General features: G+C 32.5%; 1 long non-coding RNA gene across 1 annotated transcript; it reads left to right on the plus strand.

The window, feature by feature from the left end:
• The first annotated feature begins 4,178 nt into the window (after nt 1-4,178).
• LOC148599059 (uncharacterized) lies at nt 4,179-8,196 on the plus strand. The gene is made up of 3 exons (XR_015918507.1): nt 4,179-4,522; nt 5,839-5,980; nt 6,774-8,196. It is a non-coding gene; the product is annotated as an uncharacterized LOC148599059 (long non-coding RNA).
• Nucleotides 8,197-22,745: the final 14,549 nt, after the last annotated feature.

The following is a 22,745-nucleotide window of genomic DNA, read 5'->3' on the forward strand; positions in this document are numbered from 1 at the left end:
ACATGTACCTCCTATTACCAAATCAGTTTGTCGCCAAACATTCTCGGATTCTTTATCAGTATAAGCCTAGTATATTTGTACCCCACTGAGTCAAAAAGTCAAGATTTTTGTGACTCAGTTTGCGAATCTAAGCCTTCCTGGGATAGCATATACGGACAAACTAAACCAAAGGTATCAAAATGTAGACCAATGTCTGAACTTTACAATGGTACCAAAACAGTTGCTGTAACACTTCGTGTTTTGGGGTAAAATGAAAAAAAATGTACCCATATCCCTCCGAAAAATCGCTTAAACTGTCATATTTTTCAATGTCAAAACCCCTAGAATATTTATGTTTCAGTAAAAAATAATGGTTTATTTGGTATTGTCTGTTTATTTTTATCACAATTTATACTTCTATACGGTTCTTTTGATGAAATGTGAAAAATAGGATTTTCGAATTTTCCGAAAAAGTCACTTAAATTCTACCCTACAAGTTATTGCTCAACTAAAATGTCTACAATTTGATATCATTCGATAGATAATTCAATTTTCTATATAAATAAACCACGAAAAACTAATTTATTCTCAAGAAAGGATTTTCAAAAAATGTTAAAGATAATAGCCCTGCCCCTAGAAAACTGGTCTCAACATCAAACAGAATTCTCATTCACAGCATACCGACACCGCAAAACTAATATTATAGGCATTTATAATTAAGGTAATGCTGTCTCCAACATATCTGATCAATTCAGGCACTTAGATTTTCATTTTGGGATGACAGTTAAAATAAATTTGAAAAATGGGAATTTTCAAAATTTCAGAATTTCTTCTGTATCCCCCGTTATTTCCTTTTTTCAGAAAACTGTAGATTAAACAAGCTTCTGTGTGTTAAATAACATTAACATTGTGTCTTAGCTTATGAATGAAACTAAATAATAGATATTTGAACTTTTCCAAGTCAAGTTAGGTGGAAAATTACCACTGAAATTACCATTGAAAAAATGTCTCAACATGAACTAAAATATTAAATGAGGTACCCTCATACATATTATCTATCATTCAATATGTCTCTATGTCTCCATTTTTGAAAATAAAATGCCTACCTTGTTGAGAAAAATCAACTTCTAATTTTATTTGACCCCGTGGAGTATAAAGATTCTCTTATACTGTAAAAAGGAATCCGGAAATACTTTCTGGTACAAAATGTAAATGGGAGATACATGTAAATGTTCGACGGTACCATGAAGTTGATGAGCGGGGATTACTTGGCGAAGCCTCCAAGTGCATGGACTTCTTCAATTTCTGTGAAGGAAATGTATCATTGAAGGAAACACGTTTCTTTAAATTTACTATACTTAAAAAATATGTCGCATGCATTTAACATAAATCCATATCAACAACCTCCCTTGTACAAAGTAGTTCAGTTGACCAGATCAGAACTACATGTTCATGTATGTTAATATTAAATTAAATATTGGTGATGAATCGGCACTATTTAATAAAAGGCAAGATTCATAATACTTAACATTGAGTATAAATAAACAAAGAATGGTCAAAAAGTTATGACGATATTTAATATTGTCCCGAAAGACGTTCAAAAGTTTGAATGTATTGTACAGGTGTTTGGGAAAGTTGTTCAGTCATGAAAAAACATTCTTGAATGAAATTCATATAGTTTGAATGAGAAATATTGACATGATTTTCCAACAATGCTTTCCCCATTCACCAATTGAAAGAGTGTGTCGGTACTGTTTCCATATTCGCATTGATACTTAGAGACACAACATAACGTGAAATTATATAATATGTGGCTTAAAATCTAGAGCAATTTGTCTTAATACTTAAAACAAAAAACAAAAGAAAACTGAACTCGGATACTTCTTACTTCTTTTTCCTATATATATATTGTAATTACCAATAGCTCGCTTTAGCAAAATATCTGTACTAGATACTGTAAACTTCCAAGCAGTTGGAATGAATACGAGCTAAATGTGCATATATCGGAATGGTGTAGTTAGAATACTACCATATATATTTTGATAAAGTCAAAAGGAAGGAAGAACTGAAGATGAAATCGTGAAAGTTCATGATAAATCGTTCCCAATGGCCTTACGGACTTGAACTGAAATCGGCATCGGTTTTGGTTGGTCGTTGTCCACATTCTCTGCACGCTGACTTCATATAAATTTAAAGTTCAAGACATGTAGCAAAAATCCCAATTTTCAACATAACCATATAAATCGATGAATATATCAAGGGGTCACTAGTAAATTTAGAGCATTTATGCAAATATGTACGTCCCTGTGAATATACTAAACCGACCATTGAAGGAGTACATTTTCTCAGTAAGTAGCTGAAAAAAGTAGTCAACAGTCTTTGCATGAAGCGAAAGATCATACATTAATTGTAAATTTTAAGAGAAATGAAATGTAAGATTATCGAAAAATTTAATTTATGGGATATACACGTGAACAATGTAAACACACACGTATACGTACCATGAAAACAACAGATAAAAACAAGTAGTACATATGGGTAGATGAGTAAGGACCTCCACTAGAAACATGTAGAGAATGCACCCTAAAAATTGTCTACTTCATAAGGATGAATAATAATTCTTTTTTTCCCTTCAAGACACTTGTGCTCTTCGTTAGTGTGATTTTCGGGATAAAAATGGGAGACCAATTGAGGGTCTTTCAGGTGGTATTTACAATGTACATGTACATGCATATTTTCAAACTTGCGCAACTTTTTTGACCATCTGCACTGTTTCAAGATTGAAATAAACGGTAACGAAAACTGTTCACGATTGCGTTCAACACTTGCTTTACTCTATTATAATAGATGTCGAATCTGATCTTATTCCCGGTAACACTATAATCATTGAACGTTTAACATGTTCAGCTATAATTTCGTCTTTTTCATATTTTCTGGCCTATTTTCAAATTACGAGGTCTTGTAAACAAATGGGAAAAACATAAATATTAATCAAAACATTAATTGTCAAAAGACTATCCGTTTTACATAAGGTGTGAAAATCTTTTCATGTCTAATGTAAAGAGACACTGTAAAATATAAACATACAATCAAAGTTTCATTTAATTCGTATGAAAATATTTACTCATGAGTCACGTAAACAGTTTCACTGCCGACACAGATAGGATGTTCTGTATTAAGGACACCTCAAGTCCAATCGTTTTTTTTGATAACATTTTATTAATATAATTTAAGGTTAGGCTTTCATACATGTATCCCATCCAAAAACGATTTCATAAAAGTTTCTGTATATGATATGTTTGAAAATAAGTGATTTGTTGGTGGTATGTCTTTTCACATTTGAAAAGTGTTTGTAAGAATCATGCAAAATCTGTAATATGTGATACACCCGTAAAAAGGCTACACATGTTTATTCTTATCATAAAGTTACATTACGGGTCTATATGATGAAATTTATAATTAATCATACAAATCTGTCTGTTCTTAGGAAATAATGCACGTCCAAAATCCAATAATTTCTATTGTTATTCAGTATCATGTACAAAGTTATGTTCCTTTATTTGAAATCTACAGTACATTTTGAGTAAATAATCGTATGTCAATAGTATGATGCGGAACATTATGGACATTGAAAGTAAGATTTTTGAGGTCACAACGGTTCAAAAAACAAACATTTACAAAATTCTCATGATATTAACATGTAAGTGTTGATATATGAATGACGTATATTCGTATACCAGAACTCAATCCGGAAATTAGAACGTTTACAAAGTAATGGGAGGCTATTCAGTTGATACAGATATATTAATAATACGAGGTAAATAAACTATATGTGAAGCACTCATTCAACTCTTTTTGCACAAACTATATGTGAAGCACTCATTCAACTCGTTTTGAATATATGTACATTGTAATTTGGGGGTTCAAGGACATCTATCATGGATGCAATGGTCAAAAATTAAGTTAAATGAGCGGTTTTCTTCAAAAACAACACTGTTATTTCATTATAATTGGGATTTGACGTAGAATATATAAAATATCGCGCAAGCACAACATTTCAACAGCAAACAAAATCAATATTTTATATTTAAAATTAGCTTTGCTAATAATGGGGCAAATAAAGAATCATCATTTTAATTTCAAACGGAGGAGTAAAAATAAAAAATCTAAAATATCATGGATTATTTTTTTACAGATCCGAGCCCACTTCGTAATAAATTGGTGTTTGCATTATTAACTGAGGAACAGATACATTTGAAAACTATGCTGTGACTTAAGGCTACAAACCACTAATGTCACTTCCCATGGGCTTCAATGCTAATTTCACTAAGTTCAATGAGTTATGGAGCTTCTACCTTAAGTTAAACCTGAAGAAGACTGAAAGCTGAATGCGTACACTAATAGCCCTGAAAATATGTGGGGTTTACTACCTTGCAGTGCCACAGCGTCTCCTAGAAGACAATGAGCTAAAAATAGAATAGGAATTCTCCTACATTTCACAAAAGGGGTCTTCATGCAGAACTCATACAAAATATTTAATTCAGTAAGTTACAGAGACGATTTTAAGTAGGAATAAAGAAAATATATTTCCCTGCCAAACACAAGCTCACTTCTGGAGATTTAATCACGATGTACACTTTTTCCACAGCAACATAACACAAGTGCATTCATTAAAACTTGCGTCGGATAATTTTTGCTTACGTTCCAAATGCTCATTGGTTCAATTAGTGGTATGTAACTTAAAATAATTAGCTATTCACAGAATAGTTAATCATTGCGAGGGGAATCCTAAAAAGCAGATATTGACCAAGAGACCTGATATTACTCGAGCCGTAGGCGAATCGCAATAACAGTTTTTTTTTGTCCATATATTGCAATACAAGTGTAGTCCATATTTTGTGATATTATCATCATTTATCTTTGTTTATCGCATTGAAACATCCTACATTAATCATGTCAAATACCTTCTTCATAATGAGAATAACGTACCAATATGTAGCGGTATTTCGGTATTGACCGTCAATACCAGATCAGACCGGTTACCTTCAATAATTTGGATTTCTAAACATCAGCTGTTCAACGTATAAACAATATAATGTTAGGAATTAAAACTGATAATTTCGTATCGAATTTTGTTGCTTTGGCAAATTTACAGGATGAAAAACTGTTTCTGTTTTATTATGATTCAATATTTAAGGAAAGTTATCTAAAATGTAAATGTAGCATCAAACGAGAGATCATAAATAATCTGTAGCGTATGAGTATCTATAATATTATCGCTTATACGGCATTGACGTCATATCCGTCTTTCCTGTTAAGTCAGCTCCTAGAAGCATTGTAATTCATTTCATTCGAGTGCCGTTTAAGTTTTTATAATGGACAAGTCGAAATTAAAGTACATGTATTAAGATGAGGTTAACAACAAAATTACCGAATACAAATCCGATCCATAATTAAGTCAAGTTAAAAATAAATCTGGCAAAATAGAAATTTCACCACCGGAACAGTTGGTATCGCAATAGTCCTGACAGGCATTTCAAATGAAATAATGGGTTAAATCTAGAATTTTATAGTGCGCTAAACCTCCCTCTTTCATTGCATTTGCATGCTATTTCGTCATATTCGGTAAACCAGCTTTTACATCCACACAAGGAACAATTTACAAATACAATTGCGGTCACTTCTAACCTTTCTTAAATTCTGTCAGAGCCTGTCAGGAAAACTGTTACAAATTTTGACAGATCCTGATAAGGTTTCACATATTCTAGTTTAGAACTGTTCTATGACAACGAATCGTGACAGAATCGAAAGAAGGTTAGAAGTGATCCAAACCGTAACAATCATTACTCATTATTTCAGGAAAAAATCTGAGTATTTTACAACCAAGAACTGATATCTAAAAAGGAATTTCGTAAGAGCCATTTTGTAGACGCATTTCCTTATACCCCTGATTCAGGAGTCTGTTACGCAAATATTTATGGCGTTCAAGGAAATGAGAGAGGTACTTGCTTTAGTATAGCGAATCAATTATGACATTTAAACATTAAGGTATAAAATTAAAGTCGTCTTTTTTTACCATAAATCTTAGTGCAAAAATGACCATTATTGTCAAATTCGAGATGTAGGTCCCAAAATAAGATGCAGAACAAATCGTGTCTGTAGCCTCCCTTGACTCGAGCTCTTTTGGATATATTGAAGGTAGCCATTTATCAAAAGAAAGGTTGTGAATGGATAGGTATACACCATCAATATATGTGTAAGTAAAGTTAAAGGACTAAGAACCTTTTAAATTTATATTCTTCACGAATTTCGGGAAAAAAAAGATTGTAGTATGAATATAAAAACAAATCGGTAAGGAGAGGAGCACAGTTAATGCCCATTGGAATGCCAAATTGTTGTTGAATAAAAGCTCCTCCAAATGTGACAAATATGGTATCAATAAGGAAAATAAGCATGTTGCAAACCTACTTTTCTGTTTAGCACACTTAATTGATCTGCGATGTTTTAGAAAAAAATGTGAGGATTTGTAATCAAGAACAACATAATTTTTCGAATTTACAAATAAGCCCTTTTAAAAAGAGATTTCAAGATACCATATGGCAACGAAGTGTAAAGTGTCGAGAAAAAAGGCAAAAGTTTGAAGAGAACAATTTTCCGAAAAACTGCGGGATGTTTGGTTTTGAAGTAAATCGTCAGAATCTTTAAATACGATACATGTAAATGCAACTACAAGTGTAGGTGGTATTGCAACTAGCTTGCTGTCCATCCTTCACTGTGGTCAATATTTTTTGTAGGGTTAATTGACGTCTCCTTCGTACAGCAAGACGAAGATCCATCTATATACGTTTCTGTGCATGTATTTTTATGAAGTTTGGGAATTCAGCACAAATAAAGTAAGTCATCACATTTTGCATGGATGTTGAGAGAAGACATGAATGACTTATTGTTGATTAAGATTTCATCTTACTCAAAAGAAGTACGTTTGTATGCAGCATTACCTGGGGTGTTACTATCAATACCCAATTCCTAAACAAGGCAATGGAGGTAATGGGATTTACATACAAATACGATGTTGTTTAAAGCTTTATCCACAAAGAAGAAAACATATTTTTCATGTAGTGAGAAAATGCATTCAAGTGCTTTACGATCGTTGAATTTTATTTCTTCTTGACCACGAGAAATTACCTTTAGTAGGAGTTCATTCTCAATGTTATTCAAATCACCGGTAATTACATGACAAGAAGGACAGTGATTAACGAGAGAAGAAGCACAGCCACATGTCAGAGGGGACTTAAAGTATTGCTCAATGTTTAGATTATGCAATGTCTTTTTATACTTGAAAATTTTGGAAACCACGTCTTTACGATGAAGAATATTGCTGATGTTAATAGCATTGCCATGGCGGCCGAGTATGTGCAAAGCTCTTGGCTGGTATGTTTTAACCACTGATATTCCAGGCGGTTTCAAAATAAAGAGAATTGTCACTAATCAACAGTTTATTACGACTACACATAAAGTACATGTTACAGGATGAAAATTTATTTTGACATCAGAAAATTACGAAAACTCACATATACGGTGCGCTCAATCAAGTTATCATCTGAAAGTTCTCAAATTCCTTAACACGGATGGTATCCATATGGTGCAGGGGAGCAACACAACAGACATCAACAATCGAGGAATTCTCCATATAGCGATAACTTCCTGTAAAGGCAAGTAACACTAAAACATACAATCTACGACCTCGGACCATCGTCCGGCACCTCGGACCATTGTCCGGAACACGTGGACTTCCTGTTAAGGCAAGTTATACTAACGTCAATAATTCACAATAACCTCGGACCATTGGCCGGAACCTCGAAACATATTGTCGGGAATACAACATACATAACTTACATAACTGACCTAGATTTAGCACAAATTCAGCACCAATTTCCAATAAATCAAAAACTTTGACAACTACTTAAAACAACATCCTACATGGGTAACATGATACTGTACTTCATCACCTTTCCTATAAGAAACCACTTAAAATCATAATTAAGATAAACTTCTGTATATAAGACTAACGGTACAATGACTAAATCAAAATATGCTTATCTAGACATGAAACTAATTATCATGAAAATGTACACCTCTGCAGCATCTATTCCCTTTTGGGAAGTTGAATGTGAAGATATTTTCCATTCTCATCGTGAAGAGGCTCAGGTTTGAAAAACGGCCAAGTCAGATTTAATGATGGATTGTTTGCTTGTTTGTTTGTTGGGGTTTAACGTCCGAGCAGTAATATTTCGGCTATTTTCAGACGATGAACATGAAATTGATGATAAAATGAACATGAAATGATGATGAAATGAAAAAGGGATGGGACACAAGGACAATGGGATCAATATTTTTTTATTGCCACTGGAAATAGGAAGAGGTGGGTAGGGTCGGGCAATTTAGCCTCCTGTGGCGGAGCCCTATGGTTCCTACTCCGGGAGAATACCACAGTAGGGTTCTTTAACGTGCGAGGAACGTGGCATCTTTCTCAACACGGTGCACCACTATGGTTAGCGGTCAGGTTTTCCGTATTATAGCCTGACAACCCCAGCATGTAACACGCCAGGGGTACCCCATTCCAACTCCTGGGGCACACATCCCAGTTGCTCTGTGGGCAGAGCGCCCTAGCCCCCGGCTAGGGTTCTGAGCACTGTTTAATCGCCTTTTACGACAAGCTTAACGCTGCTGCAGGCCTATTCTTTTAACACCCGGACCTGCACGGGGCTATAATGATGGACAATCTGTATTTCATGGTTGATGAAATACAGATGAAATGAAATATAATGATGGACAATCTGTATTTCATCAATAAGAGTCGACACCTTTTGAATCATGTAATCATGGAATCATATAATCAAAGAATCATGTAATCATGTAATCATGGAAGTGAAAAGGTTTATCAGATGACATGAGTATATTCACAGAAGATATTAATGGAACAAGCCATTATTACAGACAACAATTACAGAGTTTTGTTTCATTTTTATCACTCGCAATACTGCCACAGTCAGTTACGATACAGTACTATAAATCATGGCACTTTATAACGCTCATATTTAAAATATATATGACCTTATATTAGAAATTTGATACTCGACGATTTCTATTTATTTTGTCAGGCCCACGTGTAGTTTGTGTCACTCACTACCACATTTTCGACTGAAATCAGATACAAAAGTGATCTACAAGATATATATATTTGTATACAATTGCAGGTTTTAAATAGTTATTTAAACACTTACAGTTAATTAACGAGTGTCTTTTATTGAGGCCAGTGGGTTACGTACCATTAGCACATGCCAACTCTGTGCTGGTGATTATCATAAACCGAACTTCTTTGGATTCAAATAATTATTCGAAAGTCATAGAAACAAGATATGTTTAAGCGTCGTGGTTTATCATTTTGGTACCTAAGGCTCTAGGTTTGATGTCATTGATGTCCCCGACAAGTAAAATATAATTTTACATATATTGAAAGTTATTCCTTTTCTATATATTTTTTCATCTTTAATATTGTTCAACGTTAGGTTCTTACTGTTGCATATGTTTTAATGGAAATGAGAACGCTTTTTTTAGTGATAAAAAAGTATCAAGACATAAATGTACATTTAAGTTTTTAAAGTAATCTACAAAAATGGTCATCAACTTGGCCAATACTACCAGGACCTGGTTTCACAAAAAAAATCTTATATTGAGATTTTTTTTTTCAAATCCTTTCTGAACTCAAACACTGACCAATCAAATCACTTGAAATCAAAGATTTGAGGTCAAGGATTTGATGAAAACATCAGTTTGATAGTTTTATAAAACCCAGACTGGCAAGCTGAAATGTTTATTCTAATATGACGTGCTTCAAAGCTCATTAGACCACAGACCAGGTAAAAAGTGATAAACACATGATCAACCAAATTTCGTGGAACACAATGCTACTGTGGTACCCACAGTACGCACTGGGGTTAAACTAATTTTCAACTTAACTGTCATTGGTATTGTTAGGTTGCCTCAGTTTTACATTGGCAACTCTTAATTTGTACTATTTCTCCAATGATAATTGTACGTGACTGTTTTAACTTTCAAAAATAGTAAAACATGACAATAGATGTTTCTATCAACACAAAGTCATCCCAAAAGCACCCGAGGAGAGCAAGTATAAGTCAAAACGTGTTTGGAACTATAATTAATGGAGCTTTTAATATGGTAAGTAATATAAGAACCTTAAATGTCAGACAAATTATAGATAGACATATATTTCAATGACTATCAGGTTTCTTATGATGAGTTCAATCCAAACATAAGACAAATATACAACCACTACCGTGACTTGACCTTTGGGTGCTATGTTTTAGCAATTAGTAGTATGAGTCAAATATCTTAAAAGTGAAACATAAAGCTAATTGTGATAATTAAAATATATCTTCTCTTCATGATTCTTTATGCGATGAGTTGTCACAACTTGATCAGCTTTTGTACCAGACAAAAATATGATATGACATATATTCTTTTTTTATTCATCATTTGCATTTTACATGTATGAATACACATAAACTTAAGATGCACCCGTTGTAAGCCTAATTATAGGGCTACAACTGGTATCGACATGATAAGACTAAGATTAGATTTTATTTTCGATGACTGCATTTTTTTCATCATGTTACTTTGCAATATATATCGTGCATTCTGTAACTCAATGGGCACAAGTGTGTCAAACACATGTATACTTCAAGGGTGTTGGTATCCAGTACATTGCTTGTAACATCTTGACACATTACAAAAAGACATTAATAGGTTACCTAATGATTGTCTTGTTATTGTAGTTAGACACACATAAAAATATTCCAGTTTCCCTAAATTTACCAAAAATAATAAAAAAAAAGAATAAAAAAACAAGAAACGCAATTTGGGGTTAAAACTCATAACCGTTATTTTTTTTTTTTTGTCAAATTCACTTCAGAATTTATTATTCACGCAAGAAAGATGACAAAAGTATAAAGCAGGGACTTTTTAACGTTTCATACAGACTAAGTGGTACTTTTTTCCATCTAGCACTAGTGCTACTAATATATTTGTTTTAATATCACGTTCACGTGACTCTGACGACGAAACACACGTTACCATCCAGAAGGTCTACAATGGGGGTAAACGTATCTTTACTCTTTTGGCATTGACTTTCAATTGAAATGAAATACTGTTTTGAATGTATGAATTATTGACATAATTTGTAATTTATCTTGAAGAAACCGTTTACCAAATTAGTGTGTCATAACTTTGACCCTTTTCCGTGGGAGCATTTAAAATTTTCTTTAAGGTCTTATTGTAGTTAACATAAATGGAGATCTTTAAAAGATATTTTGAATTTATCATTTTGCATACAATCGTTAATGGGAAGTGTCAATTATTTGCTATTACTAAGGCAAAGATCGAACATTACAGAAGTGTTTACACGTAACCATGCCATACCTAGTAGTCAGAATTGTCTTACTCGTATTATAACTTAGGTTATTTACCAAAGTATTAGGTATTACTCAATCGAAAACTAGAAATACTGAAATTTCATCCCTTTATTACATATGGTACAACGTCTTGATGTTGGCGTTGGCGCCTATTTTCTCAAAGTTTTGTTGTGAATATAATGCAATTTTGGATTAAGTTTGTCCCGATGCTGCTGATGAGAGGTCATTCCATGTATTTAAAAACAAATAAGACTACATAAATTGATACACAACCAGTATCGCAGGAACAAATACATTTTTATATAATTTAAAACACCGTAAAAAAACATGATCAAAGAATGACCACGGATGTTTTTCCACCTGCCTTTCTAGACCACAGTTTATCACTTTCAAAGGCTAAAACAACTAATTTTACATTTTATAATAACCAAATGACAACGAGTTTGTGGTGCCATTATACTATCTTACGTTATGAAGCTAAATAATGCATACATGTATGTCGTCATAGGTACAATTTAGAAAGTGGTTGAAATTATTCTGCTTGAGATGATACATTAAGAATAGATTAGAATGGGAGAAAAGTATATGTCTTGTAGTTAGAAGGCATGAGAAATGTTCATTTGACATACGAGATACTTTAGAAATGGTAATCATTGTTTATCACCTTAGTGTAATATAAAAATGGTGCAACTTTCAAACAATTCTGTGCCAATCTGGTGGAACAAATTTGTATATCTTCAGTGCACCGTTCCGTATCATTTGATTTTATGTATAATTATAATGAAAATCGAATGAAATCCCATAATAGATAATAACAGAAAGGTGCTCCTTAAAACACGCTAACTCAGTTGGTATATAAAACGCCTGGTTTTAATAAGATATCATTCATCTTGGTCCATCTTTATGTTAGGAATATGGCAGATTCAATAACCGCTTTTGTTCTATTAGTTATATTTTTTTTAGTGGGAATATGAAGAAAACAACTTTCTTTTTTCAAATTTTAAGTGATTATCGGAGACAGATTGTTTCTAAAAAAAACGCTTTCGATGCAAGCAAAACAATTTGAAGGTTATGCGTGACATCCATTGGTTTAATTGTTAACTAAGGTATTTCCCTGCTCCCCCAGTCATTTTCAAGATATCTTTGGCAATTTTGGTCCATCATTTTTGCAGGATGATGTTGCGTTGAATTTCATTATCCCTTATAAAGGTATCACACAAATCTATACAAATCAAGACCTCACGTAATCAACTTGTATAGGACGTTATGTACAACCAGATAGGCTGCTAACGATTTCATTATCTATCTGAAGAATTATGTCTTTTTTCTTTTAATTATGTTTTGTTGTAGTTTGCGATGCTGTCCAACATGGTTGTACAATGAGAATTATTTTAATTAATAAAAATAAACTTTCAATCATCAATGCAAAACTAACTACGATACAAATTTTTGCTATATCAATTAGTTCTGCTGATTCAATGCATTTGCAACGACTTTCATTTGGAAAGAATAATAATAGATAAAGCGAAATTATTTTTTGTCTATTCGATCTATTTAAAATTTAGTGCATTTTTGTCAGTTACAAAACAATTATACAAAACGATGGTTAGACCATGATATAAATTAATAAAAGTCATTTCTGTATTTATACATATGATAACCGTATATGTCATAGGTCCTTTATCAAATGCATATGCTGATTCATTGTAATATCATTGGTTTATATTGTGGTAGGCATTGAACAAAGTGACAAATTCATTCACCATTCAAAGCATTTATGAATTTACAAAACGGATTGTCAATTCAAGAAGAATATTTATTACATTTAGTGCGAGAAGTATACAAAGTCATATGATAAAATCAAGTGACATTAATAATGGACAACTCTAGATGTTTTGATAAAATTATGAAATTTGATATTCTGATAATGTATGAATTACTTTCACTTCAGTATCAATAACCAACATCTATATTTAATAATTGCATAGTTAATGTAGTACAAGGAATTGCAAAGCATTGAATGCCATTGATAAATTGGCAATTCTGAAAGCAAAATGGGGAAAAGGATATTGGATAAAACGATCTAAGGAACACTAAAAAACACAAAGGTGTATTAAAACTACAATTGACCCCCTAAAAATAAAAGATTAAAATCAGAAAAAAAAATAAACATGCTTAACTGCATAAGAAAAATGAAAAAACCATGTTTTTTTTACACGAAATCGGCGGTTTATTGATTTTGGGTCAATGAATATCCAAAGAGGAATAAAATCTTTGGAGTTCGGAGCTTATATATTATATGGAAAAATATGGATATGGAAAACAGAAACAAAAACAAAACAAAGAACATAAAACAACCAAAGTAATATATACAAAGTAGCAAAGGTAAATGAGCAACTCGGACTCCAGTAAAATCTGGGCAGAGTCAGTGAATTTAATGATGTTGCGTAATATAATGTTTAAATGGGCAATTTTATATATCCCAACGAATGTTTTTTTTTTTTTTTTTTTTTTTTTTTTTTTTTTTTTTTACTGCTTCATTAACATGATTAAAATCAATTTGAATTGTTTGATATTTGATATTTCATTGTAAGAATTATAATCTATTCAAGTATAGAGGTATTTTAGCACCATTTCGTAAAATGCTTGTCAACCGAGGCAAATGTACAAGCATATCAAAGTTCAACATCATTCATCTCTTTCTTAAAAAATATAAGCGATTTAGTTCGTGTCTTTTTATATTTTATTATTTTAAAGAATTTTAGAAAATCAATATTGTATGGTGAATGGATATGGGAGTGTGTCAAAAAGATAAAAAAAAACACCGAGATGAAAAACGTCAGCTTAAGGCCACAAGTGGTCTTCAGTGAACAATGAGGAAACCCGTAACAGTTCCATCTATAATTATCTAGTGTCACAAATATTAGTAATGAATATTTGAAAGGTCGACATGTCTTCTAAAACATCACTGTTTACAATACATTTTTCAAGATTTTCAAGCTAAATTTCCCACACTCAGCAACCATTTTATTTCTCTTATAATGTTTATAATCATATTTTTTTTTCATTTTATATCATCGCTATTTAGATGTAGTATATTGATTGATTGATTGAATGTTGAGGTTTAACGCCCGAGCAGCAATATTTTAGCTATATTCAGGCGGTGAACATGAAAGGGACGATAAAGTGAGCATGAAATGATGATAAAATGGGATAGGGCACAAGGATAATGGGGTCGAAAAAAATTGATTGCAACTGAAAAAAAGGGAGGTGGGTAGGGTCGGGCAATTTAGCCTCCTGTGGTGGAGTGCAAAGATTTCTACTCCTATCGAATACCACAGCAGGGTTCTTTAACGTGCTAGAAACGTGGCATCTTTCCCAATACGGTGCACCACTATGGTTTGCGGTCAGGTTTTCCGTATTATAGCCTGACAACACCAGCAGGTAACACGCCAGGTGTACCCCCATTCCACCACCTGGGGCACACAACCCAGAGCGCCCTAGCCCCCGGCTATGTTTCTGAGCACTATTTAGTCGCCTTTTACGACAAGCTGAGCGCTGCTGCAGGCCTATTCTTTTGACACCCGGGCCTGCACGGGGAAGATATAGTATACAAAGTATTATTCTGGAAATAGCTTTTTATACAAAGACACACTATAAAAAGTTTATTCATAACAGTGTATTTGAAGCAAAGATATGACCAAATTTCACACGAACTAGACTTGAAATCAAGGTGATTTTTACGGGGAATTTACTTAACGTAAAATGTATGTGAACATTCAACTGAAATTTACGTTAAGACTCGACTCATGGGAATTCAACGGGAACTCTTTCACAAACTCATTAGCTAAATTAATGAAAAACATGTGACGTTCTTGTGAAAATAATGCGAAATGATGTTGTCTTTGTCCTGAACATAGATATTGACTATTAACATTGACGTTTTTTGTTTATATTTTGCTGGGACTAAAAAGTGACCTCATATGTTTTGGTAATACGTCAATGCGAAAAATGAAGACGTAACAATACGAGAATATGTAAGGTATTTGACGCCTTCCTCAACTGACGAAATACTTAAAAACTACTTTTTTTATTTTCATAACATGCACTTCTTGTTTTTATTTATTATTTACTTCATTTTGTTCATTTTGTAAAACAATATAATTAAGTTATATCTTCATCCCTGACATTCCTGTTTGTGAACTGTGTAATTAAAATGTTTTGGTTTTTTACATTAAAAAAACCCATTAGGACATAATTGATATCAACTTCCTTTTGATTAACTGTTGTATACCCAAATTAATTTCACAATTTCAACCTAGATAAAAGGTACAGAATTAGGATAAACTAAATGCAATCAAATCGTTCTACAACCTTACGGTCTGATTTGTGACTTTTAGTATATATCATGATCCACATTTCTGATTGAAACAAAGCTTGGTTAAAATGTCAATAATTTACGACCAACGGTCATAACGACAATGACTTTCATAGTAAAGAAAATAAAAAAGTAATGAATGATGTCAATATATAACAACCACATATTGAATCGCTTTATATTTTTTGTGCGTTTTTTTTCTAAACATCAAGTTATCCGTGTGTCTCAATTGATTTTTTTACTTGTGTGGTATAAAAAATGTAAAAAGATGACCAATTGGAGTATGTAATTACCTGTAAGTTATCTCAAAATTACAAAACATCATAAATATCATAATTATGGTTAAGCATTTTGAAGAATTGTTTATGTCACAACTTTATTTATATACTGGTAGTACGATTTCAGCCTGACATGTAATACCGAGTGAGGATCTATAATAAATATTTAGCTTCACATGTTTATATATATATATATATATATATATATATATATATATATATATATATATATATATATATATATATATATATATATATATATATATATATATATATATCATTAGATTTTTTTATACTAATTTTTAACAACAACAAAATTATTTTCTCTTTATAGTTTACGTATAATTGCATTTTAACAAGTCAATATATTCCACTTCGTCCTCCTATATCTTGCACTTGCCTCATATAAAACAAACGAAATGTGCATGGCGTTTTCAAAGAAAAAAATGTAAACCAACAAAAGATATATAGTCATTATCACAGTAGTGGAGATTGTTTACTTATATATTCATATATACTGTACAATGGATAACTTACTGTTGTCATTGTCGCATTACTGGGTGCCGATTAACCATGTGTGATTAACAGTAATCGGCTCTAAAATTCCGTTTATAGTAATTAATTCTTATTATTTTTTTTATTTTTTTTTTTTATTTTTTTGTATGGAAGGAACAAAAATAACATCCACTGTCATTAAAAATTGTGGATCATCGTACAAAAATTAGGATTTATATTTTGGTGAGTAATTGGTACAACCATTTGCTCATTGTTATATATTTTTATTGTTTCCTCTGTGTCTTCGCCATAACATAAAGTTAACGTTACCCTCCTTTGAAACGTTCTACGATCAACATCAAAATCGTAATGGTGTGACAATCTCTACAATGATAACAGATTTTTGTTCACAATGTTGTAGTCCCCTCTTTAGTTAAATGCTGATTTTATTTAGTTAAATTTGTAAAGAAAAGTTATCAAGTTATATAACCGTTCCTGAAGTCATCTTGCTTTGTCAACTGTATACTAAATAAGGTTTTAAAGTTTTTAAAAACCTTCAAACCAGAATAGTAATAACTCTCCGAATATTTAATTATCTCACACCCAAATTTATTCCATAATTTCAACTATACAAAAAGGTACAGAATAATTAATTTTCAAAATCCAATTTTGTAATACGTTACAACTCTACTGTACGATCTCATTTATGACTTGTAACATTTTTCAGGCCCAGCATTAGTATTCCTGTTTAAAAAAAATGAAACTTTGTAAAAAGTGACAGAACGCTACAAATCGATATCAGACAATGACGTTTACATATATACAGGAAAAGAAAACTGATGAATGATGTCAAAACATATGAACCACATAATAATCAATTTCTTGCCTTTTTTGTTGTATTTCCATACATTGTAATGGCTTTTTATGGTTCTATTGTTTTGTGTTTCTTTGCCCCAAAATTTTATATTTAAAAGTCTTCATTTCATTGATCGTTATGGTGTGACAGTATCCACCATAAGAAAAGAGTTTTGCACACAATGTGGTAGTTTTCCTCTTTTATTGAAAAACAGATTTGACATCATTATAGAAAAAGGACAGATGTTTTAAACGGGGCATTAAATGTTTTCCCTGCAGATGTATATTAACCATACTTATTTCTGTAAGTGTTCTATACCTATGTCTTTTTTTATTTAATTTGTGTTGTGGATATAATGTTCCCTGGTGTAATTATGGTCTCTTGTTCGGATATGTACAAAACGTAAAATGACTTTGTGTGGCCTTCAAAACCTAAGTTATATAATGCTGTTAGAAAGATTTACAAGTATATTATTGTACCTGCGTCAAAAGTTCAAAAAGTGGCCATGTCCAAAATCTCAGTCATTAATCGAGCTGAAAAACATCGATTTATTGGAAAATATAAATCATTTAAATGATTCTTGTTATCGTGTTTATTTGTTTAGGCACCTGATGGGTAGTGGTCAACGTACTGTTGTATAACTGGGAAGTGTTCTAATTTCAGACAGTATCAAGGCTAATTTAAGGATGCATTAGATCAGTTTTTGTAAGAGCAATCAATGAACCCAAAATTTGAGCAGAAATCAAATGATTATATTTCAAGGATAAAGACTATACAGAGAAAAAGATGCATAAAACAAAGACCATGAATCAAATAACACCTACAAAAAAAAAACAAAAGTAAATGTGCAACACAAACTACACAATAGAAATGGAAGCATTGACCAGGTATACCGGTAGGTTTAGCATCCTCTACTTTCCTTGTTGCTCAAAATGTCAAGTCTGGGATAGACGAATCTGGAAAGGAAAATTAAGACACGGTGAACAAATCTGTTCTTTTGGTGCAAATGGTTACTCCGATAATGTCGAACCATTGCAAGAGGAAATGTCCCATGTTGTAAGTTCTACGTAAACAAGATAAAGTTAATTATTAATATGGATAGGATAGGAAACAACTGGACAATTGCAACACGTTTTTGTTTTAATTCTACCTTTTATTGGATTTGCAATCCACAGAACGTGATCCTTATATGGCGGATTATACGCACTTGCAATGCGAGTGGCATGCTTACCCTTTTCTGAGCGTCTAATGACAATCCCAGTAGTTTTTTGTTGTTGCTTTTGGGAGTGTATACTGGAAGTGATTAAGTTTTCGTTATATGTAGTTTTAAAAATTCAGTTGTATTATGAAAACAAATTAAACATACCCAAAGAGTGTCCTTTGAGGTTTTTCGAAAACAACAAATCCAACATGGCTGAACAGAATTTACACGAACATTTGACCACAGATAGATCTTATCTTGCTGAATACTTTAACCCATGGTAGAATTTTGCTAAACTAGACTGTTTTTGAAGTGTATGTTAAAAAATGTCTTACCACCTATGTTTTTTTAGCCACGGCGGTCATGCCATTTTCGACGGACGGATAAAAAATCCCCGGAATGGAATACCCTACGGAACAGTAATACCGAGCTTGGTTCCAATTGATCAAATAGTGTCAGAGGAGAATCCTGGAGGATCCTTAACGGATACACTTCCATATTTGAGAAAAGCGAATGTTAACGTTTCAAATAAATTGAAAGAGGAGATTTTCGCATGTAATTAGAGCTACAGGAAGGAATTCCTATCAATAAGTTATAATTTAGTGGAAATGCATAACAGATAAATATTATTTGGAAAGCACAAATATATTTTGATTGACAAAGATACGTTCTAATTTTTTCAAGTACATGACTAAGTCATAGGTTTGATAGATCCTTTTGCTTTTTTTCTTCGTTGATAAATGTGTTTTGAAATCATGCTGCTTTATATTTCATTGAATTTGAAAGATTAGCTTTTGATTGTAGTTCTTTCGTGTGTTCAGTACTCAGAAACCCAAACGTAAACTGTCTGATATCATGCAAATGTTAACTTATATCGTATGCGTGACATTCGTTTCATAAGTCGTTCGCTCATTCCTTGTGTATTTTGAATTGACCTTACAACTTCAGTTTTACTTTGTAATACTAATATTTTGTAGAGGCCCTTATTTAAGATTCACTTACCCAAAACATTCCATTTTCTTTCTCATGTTAATCTCTTTGGCAACCAATCATAAAATGTGTTACGTAAAAGTCATGCCACCTGTGTTAGTAAATTTCAATAAACAATTCTAGCTTTTAATTACTTTTTGGGTATCAATCTTTGTTGTATAGATATTAAAATAGCAAATAAATGACGAGTACGTAGGTCGTTTCCCGGCCAAGTTCATGATAGGTTCAGGCAATTGAAAATATAAACGAGTCGCACCCTTAAAGTTTTAGATTAAAATACCATAAACGGCACTACAAATCATGATTTATATTCTACTGTAGTATAGTGAAAATGTATAAAATCTCACCAATATATGTAAATACTCAATTTTGTATTAATAACATTTTTATTTTTCTTCCACATGAAAGGTGGATATTTTGTAATGACGTCTTTCCTCAAGGAAACATAGGTGCAACCACATGTATAGCGATATTGAAATTTAGGGTAATGTTAATATTTACTATCGGAATGAAAACAATAATGAAAAAAGGTACATATACAGATTTTGAATTTGAACCAAGAGAATAGCGTTTGCTTTTACGGAAAAAATGAAAGGTTCCTTATGCAACATCATTCATATTGATCAAAACTACTTTGTTTATTTGATGATGAAGTGAATGATTGAAATATTGATAGTTGATTGGTTGATTGATTAATGGATTGATTTAAGTCTTTTGACATATACTTTATTTAATCTTGAGTAAGAATTTATTTCGACTGATCGAAAAGACCGGATTAATGTCACACAGAAGCAACACCCAGCAGCAAGTTGTGTCGTTCAAATCAGGTGAACTCCGAGAAAAAACGTCGTAACTCTGCGCGATTGGTGGCGAAGCTGTGTCTACCAAGTTATTTTGGATTCACGATCTCCTGTTCTCGTAAAGACTACTGAGATATTAGAATAATGTTTTGTTTTGTTTTTTTTTTTTTTTTTTAGATTTTTTTATTTTTTATTTTTTGCAGTCAAACCTTGATTAAAGCTGTTGTTTGATATACTTCATCGAAGGAAAAGGACATAGAAATCATGAATGACAAAAACAAACACGTGGTCAGAGAACTTTAATGAAGAAATATGTCATTTGTATAAATAGTTTATTTAAGTTTCCTGTCATTTCTGATGTATTGATTTTGTTTGTTTGTTTGTTAGGGTTTAACGTCCGAGCAGCAATATTTCAGCTATATTCAGACGATGAACATGAAATTGATGATAAAATGAACATGAAATGATGATGAAATGAAATAGAGATGGGACACAAGGACAATGGGGTCGACAAATTTTGATTGCCACTGGAAATAGGGAGAGGTTGGTAGGGTCGGGCAATTTAGCCTCCTGTGGCGGAGCCCTATGGTTCTTACTCCAGGAGAATATCACAGTAGGGTTCTTTAACGTGCGAGGAACGTGACATCTTTCCAAACACGGTGCACCACTATGGTTTGCGGTCAGGTTTTCCGTATTATAGCCTGACAACCCCAGCATGTAACACGCCAGGGGTACCCATTCTACCACCTGGGGCATACACCCCAGTTGCTCTGTGGGCAAAGCGCCCTAGCCACCGGCTAGGGTTCTTAGCACTATTTAGTCGCCTTTTACGACAAGCTTAGCGCTGCTGCATGCCTATTCTTTTAACACCCGGACCTGCACGGGGCCTGATGTATTGAAATTATAACTTCGATAAAGTGTTTTGTACTTTAGAAAACAAATAAAAATATACGGAAAGCTAAATAGACTTATAAAATGTACCGTAAAAATATAAAAGTGTAAAAATGTATACATCGCTAATCATAAATATGCAAATTTGATATTTTAATTCGTATTTCGACAAGTTAAGTATTGGATGTATGCTTCATAGTTGGTTACAAAAAATACATAGTTGTAACGCTTAAGCGAAAATCAAAGTGTTCGGTTTTATTTTTAAAATAATGTAACTGGACTTAAATTATGTATGACTGCTAATTATTGTTTGTTGGTTTTGTCGAGATGCGACATTCTTTATGCTTCATTAGGTTTTGAATAGTCGTTACTTTTTTTAAATTTTGTGCAATAGGTTTGTCTTATTGTGGCTTTTGATTTGACTGTTCTTTGAATTCTCCAATAGATGCAAGGTTTCTTTCCTTATTTTTTACACAGTTTTGTTGAAAAATACAGTTGTTGTACTTTTATATTTAGAAAATGTCATGTTGAACCTTGTTTTATATTTATCACCAACCATCAGATAATTTTGTATACATAATATAAGTATTTGATAAAAGAACCAAATGGCTTACAACCACCTTCTCAGTTAAGTACATGTATTTGATAAGAGAGCCTTCTGACTTCCGTCCACCCTCCCACGTAAGTAACATGTTTTGATATTCCCCACGAGTTTAAGTGAGTAGTAGTAGACATGACAAAATATTTCATGTCAATATATCATGGTTTTATTCCGCTCCGCGTTGAAGTTTACACGTTGTTCAAAGCTAACTACATGGATATTTTGAATGGTTGCTTTAATATACAATTTAAGTAAAAAAGAAACAGAAAATCATAGAAATAGAATAATCATATTAATGTGCTTTTATCTAAAAATAAAGCTTCAACAACCTTCCTGGCTTCCATATTCATTCATGTATTATGTTTTTGACGTTACAAAACATTTGTAAACTTTTTATTCAATTGAATTATGCTTGTTTTTCTATTGTTCATTGTTGTTTTCCCATCGTTTTTGTTCTGATGTTGATATTGTTGTTGTTGTTTTTGTTTTTGTTTTTGTTTTTTTGTTTTGTTTTTTGTTTTTTTTAACAAAATGATACGTACAACGCAACAAAAGTATGTATGCAACTCGAACTTCACCAAAAAACCGAGAGCATGGACCAGGTGCACCAGTAGGGTAAGCATCTTCTGCTTCTCTAGAAACACCAAACGCGTTGGTCATAAAAAGTAAATTACGGGGGGGTAGAAGAAAGAGGAAAGGAAAACAATGACACTTTGAACAGATCGGGTCTCATGGTGCAGATGGATACACCATAGCGATCCATGAGTTCATGATGACTACCATA

This window comes from Perna viridis, chromosome 14 (assembly GCF_037379345.1).
Source record: "Perna viridis isolate PV_CMFRI_1.1 ecotype Kerala chromosome 14, ASM3737934v1, whole genome shotgun sequence".
Lineage (NCBI taxonomy): Eukaryota > Metazoa > Mollusca > Bivalvia > Mytilida > Mytilidae > Perna > Perna viridis.